At 39.6% G+C, this 14,044-nt stretch overlaps 1 long non-coding RNA gene across 1 annotated transcript; it reads right to left on the bottom strand.

Annotated features, from left to right (window-relative positions):
* Nucleotides 1-8,609: 8,609 nt before the first annotated feature.
* On the bottom strand, nt 8,610-12,565 carry LOC130829703 (uncharacterized). The gene is made up of 3 exons (XR_009047642.1): nt 12,455-12,565; nt 11,805-11,836; nt 8,610-8,737 (listed from the first exon to the last, which is right to left on the bottom strand). It is a non-coding gene; the product is annotated as an uncharacterized LOC130829703 (long non-coding RNA).
* Nucleotides 12,566-14,044: the final 1,479 nt, after the last annotated feature.

Raw genomic sequence — 14,044 nt, 5'->3', positions numbered from 1 at the left:
TGGTATTGACCTAGAAATCTTACTAAGGGAAATTCCTCAAAACATATTTTTGTTCATTTACTGAAAGAAGTCCATTAACAATGGATCTAGATTTCCATTGAAACAGGAAAAACTATTTTAGAAAATGTGATTTAAAAACACAAAATGAATTCCAGAAGTCTCAAACAGTGAAGAATAATAGAGGGCTGAAGCAGAGAAGAGGATAGATTTTCTTTCAACAAATCCTCTGCTCCCTTCCTCTGGCTCTCATCCCTGACACCATTACCACAAGCCCTGCCAGGCCCTGGAGTCCTCTAGCCCCATCCTCCATCTTTCAAAAAAAAAAAAAAAGAAAGACTGAGAAAAGCTTGAGTAAGATGCCATCTGAAGTGGGAGGATTTAAGGAAGGGGATGTTTTAGAATATGGGCAGTGCAGGCTGAAAGAAAGACATGTAAAAATTCCTACAGGACAGGAGGGCCAGGGCAGAGGAGAGCCCTGGGAGCTAAGCACAGGATGCTAATACTGATGCTCAGAGGGACCAGCTCCATCAGAGACAAAGCTCAGAAGATGCCCTGGGGCTAAAGGAATTGACGTTGAAGGAAGCAGCAGAGCTAGCAAGAATTTGGCAATGTACCTTCACTTAGAAATTTACATTTTATTTGATATTTTGTACTACATACATATATTTTTGCATTTGAAATGTATTATATATTTAGCTTTGTGGGTTTTTTAAATTTTATGAGTTCTGATCACATTTTAAAATAAAACTCCCGAATTTGGAAATAGCGAAACAAATCCCTAAATACTGGCATTATAAGTGTTCTCCAGTACTGTGCTCACCTATTCAACATGCCTAAAACTGAAGTGATGGTTGAACTCCAAAATACTTCCTCTCCCTCAGAATCCACAGTAAAAGGAATCCCCATTCCTTCTTAGGCATTTAAACCCTGCGTATTATCATTGATGCCTACTTTACACTCAGTCTCCAAATCCAACTTGCTACCAAGTCTCAAAAGTTCTACCTGTTAAATATTTCTGGAATCCACCTCCACCTCTCCAATTTCTGCTGGCAATGTTCTTTCTCACATAGACGACTTTTAGAGACTTAAGATTCATCTCCCTCCACACCTTCTTTCCCCCACAGTTAATTACCCATACACAAGCTAGTGATTTTCTGAAACCCATTGCAGGCTTTACATTATTGTCAGAATAGAATCCTCACATGAGGTGTACATTTTTGCTAACCAGTTTGCTGGTCAGACAGACTCCATTCCCTACCCCTCCATGAAACATACGTCCAATTTTCATGTGTTTTTCAGGAAGATGATCCCACCCACAATTCTAAAGTTGTCCTAACTGGCGAGCCTTTATTGGTTTCATCCAATCAGCATGCAGCATTTGTCTGATTCACGAAACATATACCAATTTGAGAAAAAGAGACTGGAGGAGGTGTTTCTTGGGTTCTTAGAGAAAAGCAGCATTCTACTCTTCCAAGAGAGAATTGGGTGATATTTCTTTTTTGTTTTTTAATCTTTTTCTGATGTGAATAAAGAAGCACAGAAACTCTACGAAAACTGATGGCTATCACAAAAAATGGAACCATAGTTACACTGACAACACTGCAAGATATCTGCAGAAAGCAGAGAGAGGGGCAGGTAATAAATTAGTTCCTTTTGTCTGTATTTGTGTTGCTGGATAAATCCTTTCCTGAAGCTCACTTTACCACTAGAATTTTCTATCGTGAGAGCCAGTAATTTTTTTTTTTAATGACTTAAGCCCATTTGAATTGCTTTCTGGCCTCTCCCAGCCTCTTTAATCTCATCCTACCCCTCTAATGAGACTCTCTGGGCCACATGGCCTTCTTTCAGCAGCTTGACCACATTGAGCACTTATCAAAGAGTTTCCTATGTACTGTTCCTTCTGCTTGAAACATTCTTTACCTCTGTGCCATTATCAATGTATTACCTCTCAGCTCCAAATTCACCTTGTTGCCTGATCTGTAAAAACAGATCTGGGCCCTTTAAATATTTTCCTTTTGGCAGCTGACATGACCTTAAACCTTATCAGTTGAGGACACTGGCAAGATATTATAGGAACAAAGGGTTTCCTTCCCTTTCCAGTGTCTCATTTGCCAGGCTCCTGGAAACGATGACTTTTTCTTTGGTGCTTGGCCCATATAATTTTCATCCGTGCAAGGTGCCTGCATAGCACAGCTTTCTCTAGCATTTGGCCACATGTTTCTTTAATTCTTGACAAGAGCAGTGGCTCAGATAGTGTGGGCCTGTTCCCTAGCTCAGGTCACTGTTTTCTGTCCCCTCAACCCCATGTGTACACATGCTGGCCCTGAGATGCCCTAGACTGAGCTGCACATGGAAGTGCACTGGGTTCTTTTTTTTTTTTTTTTTTAAGCTCTTTATTGGAATATAATTGCTTTACACTATTGTACCAGGTTTTGCTGTATAACAAAGCGAATCAGCTGTATTTATACATATATCCCCATATCCCCTCCCTCCTGCGACTCCTTCCCAGCTTCCCTCTCCCAGCCCTCTAAGGCATCACCCATCATTGGGGTGATCTCCCTGTGTTATGCAGCCCTTCCCACTAGCTATCTATTTTACATTTGGTAGTATGTATATGTCAAAGCTACTCTCTCACTTCGTCCTGGCTTCTCCTTCACCCATCCCACCCCCCTGCCCACACCGTGTCCTCAAGTCCATTCTCTACATCTGCATCTTTATTTTTGTCCTGTCACTGGATTCATTGGTATCAGTTTTTTTAGATTCCATATATGTGCTAATATTAGCATACGGTATTTGTTTTTCTCTTTCTGGCTTACTTTGCTGTGTATGACATATTCTAGGTCAATCCACCTCACTACAAATAACTCAATTTCATTCCTTTTTATGGCTGAGTAATAATCCATTGTATATATGTGCCACATCTTCTTTTATCCATTCATTTGTTGATGGGCTTTTAGGTTGCTTCCATGTCCTGGCTATTGTAAACAGTGCTGCAATGAACATTGCAGTACATGTTTCTTTTTGGATTATGGTTTTCTCTGTACTGGGTTCTTATAGAGGGAATCCTCTCCATTCCAGTGGTACCCTCACCTCCCACTGTGTGCCCCACCCTTTCCTCGTGGCTGCCTACCAGTCTGCTTGCCCATTTCCTGCCCCGAGATTGTGGACCAACTCTGGCGCAGGCAATCTGGCAATCTCATCCACCCTCCAGTGTGTTACAACTACATCTCCTTCAACCACCTCTTTCAATGAGAGCTGAACCTTCCTTGCAAGTTTGTCCTTCCTTAGGTATGCTACCCAGCCCTAAGGTACGCTACCCAGCCCTAAGGTACCTTTTAGAGTTGTCTTTCTATGTACATAGTGAACCTCCTATCTTAGCTTGATAATTTTTATATTAAACTCACCCTGTTTAAATTACTGTCTCCTGATGGGACTCAGATGATACACTCCCTTTTCCTATGGCCACTCGTGTTCCTGATCTCATTTTCTCCAGCAAACTTTCCTTAACCTCCAGACTAAGTTAGATCCTCATATTAATTAGCTTTCATTGCATGCCATAGATTTTTTTTTTTTTTTTTGGTTTGTAGTGCTTACAAAAGTAATTAATATTTGTGTGGTTATTTACTTAAAATCTTCATTACTAACCTGGAAAGTCAATGAAGAAAGAGAAAATGTCTTTCTTGGATTCCCAACATCTAACACAATGCCTGGTACAACATAGCAGGCTTTCAGAATTCTATTTTTTTTTTAATGTATGTTATGTGAATTTTATAAAAAGCCCAGAGTAGCTATGACGGGATAAACAGGGAGTATGAATTTAGGCAGGTGTCACTGCCTTACCAAGTTCACTCTGGTGGGCTAAAAACATTTTAGGTGTTCAATAAATAATTTATTAACTGATGGCAAAGAAAGTATGTTTCCTCCTACATTTGGACGGCGCTCCCTTGTACCACGACGGAAAAGTGCTTCAGAGAGTCATTTATATTCTATCAATCTCCTCAGACTAATGACTAAAGAGGGCCCCTTCTTTCCTGTTAGGCTCTTGGTAGAGTGGAACACAGCCGGCATGTGTGGACCACGGAAAACTTTTGGAGAGGGCTTAGAGTTCAGAGTGAACAAGTTCAAGATGCACGATTTTATCTGATCCCTATCTGACTGCCAGGCATTGCTATTCAGAATGTACACAACCGTCGAATTAACTAAATTCTGTTGCCGCTTAATCAGAAGATGGCTCTCTCAAGAGGCAACACAGTGATGAATCAATATCGGAAAGCTGAAGCATCTGCTGCTTTTATAATTTTTATTTTTGGCTCATACTGGAAGCCAGTGTTTTCTTTATTTGTTAATGGCCTTTTAATATGAATGGTCTTTCTAGATGAGCAGTTTATAGGCATCTTTCCAAACACCAATTTGATGTTTCCTGAAGAATGACTGCCTCTTTCTGTGAAGGCCCTAAAGTAACTTTTGTATGTACTACAGAGACTATATTGTACATCAGAACATCTATAATGGGCGTTTGTTGGTCTCGCTACCAAAGTCAACACCCCCATCCTGTGGGCACTGAATCCTGATTTGGTTTTGGGGAGTCACCATACCCCAAGCTTCTGTCCATATGTGTAGAGTGAAGCTGACTTTACACCTGGCTCTGGGGATGCCCTTGTGGCCAAATCCTAATTCAGACAAAACTTCTGTGCACCACAGTTTGGTCTGGTCACAGTTTGATTCACAAATGTGCCTAGGGTCTAAGTCTGGACAATCTCTGAGATTCAGTTCTGAGGCTTCTCTCTGAGCTTCCTGAAACCAGGACTTTCTCTTTCCTGCTGCACTTGGAGTTCTGGAGCTGCTGCAGACAGAGCCTGACTGAGGGTTGATCCAAAATAGAGGTGAGCAGAACCAGAAGTTAGACAAAAGTATCCAGATTCTGATAGTTTTAATGTAAACTTCTCGTCAAGCTTCTCCAAAGATGAACTGTTCTAGACTTTTCAATTAAGTGGGCTTATAAATTCACTTACTGATGAATCAATTCACCACATTAAACACACCTTTTAATCTTGGGGAAAATCCATTCAGCTGTTTTCAGAGGTAAATTGATGAGCGTGAATAGATGAAAGCCAGAAAATAAATTTTGGTCACATGGATTGGAAGAAATAAATAGTGATCAGGCACTGAGATAAGATATGCTTTTATCAGTCATTTGTTTAGTACTTAAAATATGTTTTGCAACATTCAAGAGATGGTGGAGATATTAAAATATAGGCTGTCCATAAAGTCAGCAAACAGGTGACTATAGTAGATTGTTAGTTGATATCACAACACAATAGTGTAATTATGGATACTCTTATCTGATCTAAACCCATCTTAAAATCTACTTTGGTGTTTTAAGACTAATAGACCATAATATTGAATAATACATGTGTCTAAGTTCTTTCATGATGCTCTGACAAAAATAGCATAGACTGAGTGACTTAAACAACATTTATTTCTCACAGTTCTGAAGGCTGGAAGTCCAAGTTCAAGGCACCTTCAGATTTGGCATCTGGCTCCCTATTTCATACACAGCTGTCTTCTTGTGTCTTCATCTGTTTTCATGTGGTGGAAGAGGTAAGGGAGCTCTCTAGGGTCTCTTTTTTTTATTGTAGTTAATTTACAATGTTGTGTTAGTTTCAGGTATACAGCAAAGTGATTCATTTATATATATATATATATATATAAATTTTCAGATTCTTTTCTACACCCCCCCCACTCCCTCTATCCCCTTTGGTAACCATAATTTTATTTTACATGTCTGTTGAGTCTTTTTCTGTTTTGTAAATAAGTTCATCATTTTTTTGATTCCACATATAAATGATATAATATGATATTTGTCTTTCTCTCCCTGACTTACTTCACTTAATATGACCTATCTCTAGGTCCATCCATGTTGCTGCAAATGACATTATTTCATTCTTTTTTATGGCTGAGTAATATTCCATTATATATATATACTACATCTTCATTATCCATTCATCTGTCAATGGACACTTAGGTTGTTTCCATGTCTTGGTTGTTGTAAATAGTGCTGCTATGAACATAGGTGTGCATGTATCTTTTAGAATTACAGTTTCCTCTGGATATATGCCCAGGAGTGGGATTGCAGGATCATGTGCAAACTCTATTTTTAGTTTCTTAAGGACCCTCCAAACTGTGCCCCATAGCAGCCACACCAATTTACCTTCCCACCAACAGTGTAGGAAGGTTCCTTTTTCTCCACACCCTCTCCAGCATTTATTATTTGTAGACTTTTTAATGATGACCATTCTGACTGGTATGAGGTGATACCTCATAGTTTTGATTTACATTTCTCTAATAATTAGCAATGTTGAGCATCTTTTCATGTGCCTGTTGGCCATCTGTCTGAGGTTTCTTCTTTTTTTTTTTTTTTGGCACATGGGCTTAGTTGCTCCGTGGCATGTGGGATCTTCCTGGAGCTGGGATTGAACCCATGACCTCTGCATTGGCAGGCGGATTCTTAACCACTGCACCACCTAGGAAGCCCTGGGGTCTCTTTTATAAGGGCACTCATTCCATTTCATGAGAGCTCCACATTTATAACCTAATCACCTTCCAAAGGCCTCACCTCCTAGTATCATCACATCGGGAATAAGATTTTAACATATGGGGGCTTCCTAGGTGGCGCAGTGGTTAAGAATCTGCCTGCCAATGCAGGGGACACGGGTTCGATCCCTGCTCCAGGAAGATCCCACATACCGCGGAACAATTAAGCCCGTGCACCACAACTATTGAGCCTGCGCTTTAGAGCCCGTGAGCCACAACTACTGAGCCCATGTGATGCAACTACTGAAGCCCACATGCCTAGAGCCTGTGCTCTGCAACAACAGAAGCCATGGCAATGAGGAAACTGTGCACCACAATGAAAAGTAGCCCCCACTCACTGCAACTAAAGAAAGCCTGTGCACAGCAAAAAAAAGAAAAAAAGACCCAACACAGCCAATAAAATAAATAAATAAATAAATTTAAAGAAAAAAAAAAAGATTTTAACATATGAATTTGAGGGTGGGGGGACACATTCAGTCTATAGCATCATGGGTATGTGCTTGTCAAGAAAACACCTATTACATACAAAATATTATTTAGATGACTTAAAAGGGAAAAGACAAAGAAAGAGAAAAAGAGAGATAAAAACAGAGAAAAAGAGAGAGAAGGAAGGTGGGAAGAAAACATTTATCAATTGCAAAACTAATATTTTTGTCTTATCTATCCAAATCTGGCTATCTCTCAATTGAATCCAGACTTGGGAGTTGAAAAGAGGGAGTTGTTTATTATCTCCTTAATATCCCAATAGGTGGATTTTAAATAGGGAAGTGACATAAGGTAGGTTGTATTTTTTAAAAAATAATTCTGGCTGTTGAGTGAAGAATGTATCTTAGGCAGTCAAGGGGGAAGGTAGGAGAGTTGGGAAAGTGCTTACCACAGCAGGAAGAAATTATAGTGGTTTTAAATAGGATATGGTAATGAATGGGTAGAATAAGGTTACATTTTTGAGGGAGCACTAGCTGATATGCTGAAGGAACAGAAAGAATAAAAGAGAAGTCAGGGATGATTCTCAGGCTTTTGACATAACTAAATGGGTAGGGTATCATTTGCTTAAACCGAAAACACAGCAGAAGCAGGCTTGGAAGAGGAAGGAAATTAAGAGTTTTGTGTTAAGCATATCAAGTTTGAGATTCATATCCGATATTTAAGTGAAGTTATCAGTTATAGCATTGGATCTGTGAATCTGGAGTTTAGATGAGGACTAGAGATAAAAGCTGGGGAATTATTGGCAATAATGAAGGGTATGCCTTTAGAAGGACAAATTATAAATTATAAGTCTAATTCTTAGACTGCAGGAATAATGAACACATTCCATGCTTGAAGTCATTTCATGTGAAGCAACACAAATGAAAAGGTATTTTAGACATTGTTTCTTTAAAAGAGGTTAGAGCTTTATCTCTCAACTTGCTATTTAGGGCATTTTTTGACCATATAATGATACCATGAGGAGTACTCGATCACTGCAATTTAGGATGAAATTAAAGACAAGAGTATATTGACAATATTGACAGGAGTACACACATACACATAGGTGTATGATATGAACATTGGCACTGTCTTACACATGCAGTGATACTCATCTCTCCCTAGCCCAGAACACGTCTCCAGAACACAAGCTGAGATAGCATCTCTTCATGAAAATGAAACATCTTCATACCTAATATGAGGTTATCACACAAGCTGTGCTATCTGTGCTCCAGTTTCTAATTTAGGATTTAAACCCCTATAGCTAAATGCTGATGTCACTAAAGGTGATTTCTATGGTTGACCTAAAACAAATAGATTGCTTGTTATTTTCCCAGCAAAAATGGGTTTTTGAGGGATCAGCAAAGAATTGCATTTCGGGATCTACAACTGTGGCGAGCCACGTGCACGTCCCTTCACAGCAAGGGAAGGAGAACTCTTTTGTGGAGGGGAGAGGAACAGGAGGGCTACCGTAAACAAAGATTCCTTGGCTTGCCATTGGTTGAGTTATCGCCTGGAAAGAAGAGGAGGTCTCAGGGTGTGGTAGCTCCCTTTCCGGTCTCCCAACTTTATTTAATTAAGGTTTCTGTTTATTAACTTTTTACATATTTAAGAAATAAACAAATAAAAATGACTTGCTGAAATGCATGCTGCCGAGATGTCTTCTAAGCTCATGAGCCTGTGGGTACAAATAATGTAATATTAACATTGATAATCCAAATTTCACCAACTCATCTCCCAGTGCCTGAGTCAGGACCTCGGTCAGTCCCTGCCTCCTTGTCTCCCCTGTCAAAATATCTTCTAGTTATTTCTTGAAGAACCTGTAGGAAGTTTCTCAGATGTGCTCAGGAGCACATGTCCTTTGAGATTGATGCCCAAGATTGACTTGTGAGAGGCATTTCCCATGACCACTTTTACCAATCCTCAGTGTGAGAACAGTGCCTCCCTGCCTTGGGCACTGTCTCCTGCTGCTCCCAAAGTTGCAAAACGCTGGGGTATTAAACCAACTTCTGCACCCTTCAGTTTCTCCGAGCTACATTTCTGCAAGAGGTGCTTGCAGAAACAGGTATATATTCCAAACATTTCTGACTGGATCTTCCAAGGATGTAATGATTTCATGGCTCAGGATCTAACTATAGAGGCTTCTATATGTCTTGCAACATGGTGGCATTTTTCTCTTACACTATGATTCACACAGAGGAATGCAGAGCAAGGTGTTTATGTTTGTGATACAGGAGAAAATCACAATAGAGACATTCAAGCATAGTTCCAGTCTCCCATTTTTCTCTTGTCCCTCTTCTATCCCCTCTGCTTTCCCTTATGACTCAAAGGACGCCCCTTCTCTTTTTGTGGCTCACTCCTAGTCTCCATTACCCAGCACTTCACGCCACTCATTATTTCTTCTCTGAATTTTATATCAGTCTTGCTACTGGCTTCTTTTTCTCAACCACCAAACATGTTTAAGTCTGCCTACAAAACTATAAATGTCAGTGATGTCAGCAACATCGTGGCATAAGATGTCCTCCTTTTTTTCTTCCTTTTAAACAACTAATTAGGCATCCATCTGCAAACAAAAGTACCTCTGTGGAAGCTGTGGATCCAATATCATGTGCCAAGAGCCCCAGGAGGAGTTTCTCCCACCTGTGCATTTGGTAATAAGCAGACAGACTTCCGTAAAGTCTGTGGAACTAGCAGGAACCTGCAAGCCTGCCCCAACCCCTCTTGGCCATGGGCAGGGAAAACCTGGGGAGTGCTGATGGGGCAGATGTCCATGGACAAGAAAGAGTTTGTAGAACTCCAGCCTTCCCAAGGGAAAATTACAGCATGCCATTGGAGCGAAAGAAAAATACAAGTTTGGATGCACTGGCTAGGGTAAGAGAAATATTACCAGTGCCAGCCCTCCCCCAAGGCTAAACAGCACAGAGCTGAACTAGCAGGTGGTGACTTCCTTGAGCGGGAGAGAGGGTGAGTGAGTGCCTGGCTATCCCAGCTGTGTAGGACACTGATGGAGAAACCCATTTCTTTCCAACAGCACCCAAAGTACCAAGGTGGGACATCCCTGACTGGAGGCAAGGGGCATATTGGGAAAGAGACAGATAAGAATGTCAAAGGGCATTAAAGGGATTCGGTTCCTGCTGATGGTGCTGACAACCTCAGCAGGAAATCCACCTATGAGCCTCTGGGAGAACCTCCCCCAGGGAGCTCCCCCACAGGCCTGTGGGCACCTCAAATGCCCCAAGTGCCAAATCCACACTCTCCCTGCTCTGTGGCCAGCTCTTCCGTGTGCTACTGAGTGTGACAGCAAAACTGAACTCCGATAAACAGAGTTCTCTGGGAAAATCAGATCAGGATCTGTGATAAGGGAGAAACCACAAACTTGAACTGTAGCGCTACCCAGTGGAAAATGAAAGATAATTTTTCAGCTGCCAGCCTGGTAAGGTGTAAGAACCACAGGAGACATAAACACTTAAGAATTCTGCCTCAAGTGGGAGAAAGAAGTGTGGAGCAGGTGTACTCATACAAGGTCAGAGAAAACTCCAGCTATACCAGGACCAGCAGTACATCCCACTCAAAGGTAATCGGTAGAGATTTGAGGTGTATGCTATTTCAAATGTGAAAGCAGCAATGAAAAACTCCAGGGAATGGAAAGAGTCAAGAAAATATGTCGAGAGATAACAAATAATTCTCCAATAGCTGAACTCAAAGATATGGAATTTTGCAATCCAGGTGATAAAGAATTAAAAATAGCTATTTTTGAGGAAACTCAACAAGTTACAAGAAAATACTGAAAGACAATTCAACAAAATCAGGAAAACAATATGTGAACAAAATGAGAAATTTAACAAAGATACAACAGTCATAACAATGAACCAAACAGAAATTCTGGAACTGAAGAATTCAATGAATAAAATAAAAAATGTAACAGAGAGTATCTACAGCAGAGTAGACCAAATGCAAAATAGAACCAATCATCTAGAGAATAGCAACTCTGTAATAACCCAATCAGAGGAGAACAAAGAAAAAAATTTTAAAAGAGCAAAGAAAGTATATGTGATCTATAGGACTCCATCAAACATGCAAGCATTAGAATAATTGGAACTCTAAACTAAGGGAGATCAACTCGATGATGGGTGATGCCTCAGAGGGCTGGGATGGGGAGGGTAGGGGGGAGTCGAGAGAAGGAGGGAATATTGGGTTATGTGTATAAATACAGCTGATTGGCTTTTGGTGTACCTCAAAAACTGGTACAAGAGTATAAAGCAATTATATTCCAATAAAGGGCTTAAAAAAAAAAGAAGAAGAATTGGTACTCTAAAAGGTGGAGAGGAAAAGAAGAGTGCAGAAAACTTATTTAAAGAAAATAGCTGAGAACTTTCCAAACCTGGAGAGAGACTTGGGCATTCAAGTTCATGAAGTTAATAGATCACTTTTTTATCTCAATGCAAAAGATCTTCTCAAAGACACATTATCATGAGACTGTCAAAAATCAAAGACAAAGACAGAATCCTAAAAGCAGCCAGGAAAAAAAGAGTATAACCCACAAAGGAACCCCCATTAGGCTATCAGCAGATTTCTTAAGCAGAAATCCTTCAAGGCAGAAGAGAGTGGAATGACATATTCAAAGTGTAGAAAGAAGAAAATTACCAGCCAAGAATATTCTATCCAACAAAGTTATCATTCCAATATGAAGGAGAAATAAAGACTTTCCCAGACAAACTGAGAGGGTTCATCACCAGTAGACCTACCTTGCAAGAAATGATGAAAGGAGTTCTTCAAGCTGAAATGAAAAGGTGCTAATTAGTGACATGAAAATATGCAGAAGTATACCACACACAGATAAAGGTAAATATACAGTCAGATTTAGAAAATTCTAATTATTAGGATGGTGTGTTAACCACTTAACTATAGTCTAAAGATCAAAGGAAAGGAGAATTTAAAATAATTACAGCTACTTTGGTTAATAAATATACAATATGGAAAGATGTAGATTATTACATCAAAAATATAAAAGGGGGAAGTAAAAGGGTGGAGCTTTTGTATGCCTTCAAAGTTGAGTTCTTACCAGCTTAAAATGGACTGTTTTACCTATTAGATGTTTTATGTAAGCCTCATGGTAATCACAAAGCACAAATTTAGATTAGATTAACAAAGGATTTTAAAAAGGGAAAACAAAGCATACCACCACAGAAAATCACAAATTTTAAAATGTAGGCAGAAAGAGAGGGAAAAAGAAACAATGGAACTACAAAACAGCCACAAAGCAATTAACAAGATGGCATTAGCAAGGCCTTACATATCAATAACTACTCTAAATGAAAATGAATTGAGTTCACTAATGAAAAGGCAGAGAGGCTACATGGATTTAAAAAACAAAAAACAAAAAAGCAAGACTCACCTATAAGCTGTCTACAAGAGATTGACTTCAGGTTCAAGGACACTCACAGACTGAAAGTCACGGGATGGGAAAAGCTGTTCTATGCAAATGGAAACTAAAAGAAAGCAGGGATAGCTATCTCAGACTAAATAGACTTTCAGCCAAAAATAGCAACAAGAATCAAAGAAGGTCACTGTTGCTATTTTTGGCTGAAAGTCTATTTAAAGGGGTCAATTCATCAAGTGTATATGACAATTATATAAATACCCAACATTGGAGCACCTACATAGATTAAACAAACACTAACAGATCTGAAGGGAGAAATAGAGGAGTAGGATACTACTAGAGGACTTCAGCAATGAATAGATCATCCAGACAGAAAATCAATAAGAAAATGCTGGATTTGAGCCATGCACTAGACCGAATGGACCTTTATAAACATTCCATCCAATAGCAACAGAATACACATTCATCTCAAGTGCCCATCAAATGTTCTCCAAGGTAAGTTGTATGATGTGGCACAAACAAGTCTTAGCAAATTTAAGATTGAAATACCACAAAGTACATTTTCTGACTGCAGTGGTTTGGAACTTAAAATCAACTACAAGAAGAAAGCTGGCAAATTTACAAGCATGTAGAATATAAACTACACACTCTTGAACAACCAATGAGTCAAAGAAGAAATCAAAAGAGAAATCAAAAAGTCTCTTGAGACAAATGAAAATGGATATTGTTTGTGGACTTTTTGTGATGGCCATTCTGACTAGTGTGAGGTGGTTTCTCATTGTGGTTTTGATTTGTATTTCTCTAATAATTCGTGATCGCATCCCCTTTTATGACTTCTGTTAACTATCAATATACTGAAGACTCTCATATTTCTATTTTTAATTCATATTTCTTTCCTGAATTCCAGATCCACACATCTAGAGGCTTGCTGAGCCCTCTATCTAGATATCCCCGAGGCACGTCAAACTCAATATATCCAAAGCGGAATGGCTCATGTGCTCTTCTAATTATTTCTGTACTTTGAATTTCAAGTGATGGTGTTAGCATTCATCCAGCTGCCTAGATACCATAGAGTCATCCTAGGTACCTCTTTTTCTTTTACTGTCCCCACATTTGTAGGGACACCGCTATTCAAAAATATTTCCTAAGTTTTTAGCAAATTCGTCCTTGTCCTCTACATCTGCACTGATGCTACCTTACTTACTCCCCCAGTGTTTATTACCCAGATTATTAATGGAACCCAAAATGCTTCCTTCCTTCAAATTTTAGTCATTCTTCCCAATATCTACAGACAAGCTCCAAAATGCAGTTTTAGATGTACTACTCCCTACCTTAAAAATTCCTTGGTGTTTCTCGAGGTTAATAAAGTTCACACTCATCAGGGTGGCAAACAGGGCCTTCGGGATTTGGTTCTTTCCAGCCTTATCTCCAGGTTCTTCTCCCTTTACTAATCCTGAGTTCCAAACCGACGGGTCCACATGCAGTTTCTCAAGTGAGTGGCAGTGCTTCACATTTAGGGCATTTTTACCTGCTTCATCTACTGCCTGGAAAACCTTACATTGCTTTTACTTAGCCATGAATTCTGCCATCTTTAAAGACTCCAAA

Source organism: Hippopotamus amphibius, chromosome 10 (genome assembly GCF_030028045.1).
Source record: "Hippopotamus amphibius kiboko isolate mHipAmp2 chromosome 10, mHipAmp2.hap2, whole genome shotgun sequence".
NCBI classification, from domain to species: domain Eukaryota; kingdom Metazoa; phylum Chordata; class Mammalia; order Artiodactyla; family Hippopotamidae; genus Hippopotamus; species Hippopotamus amphibius.
This window is presented reverse-complemented; position numbering and strand designations above follow the sequence as displayed.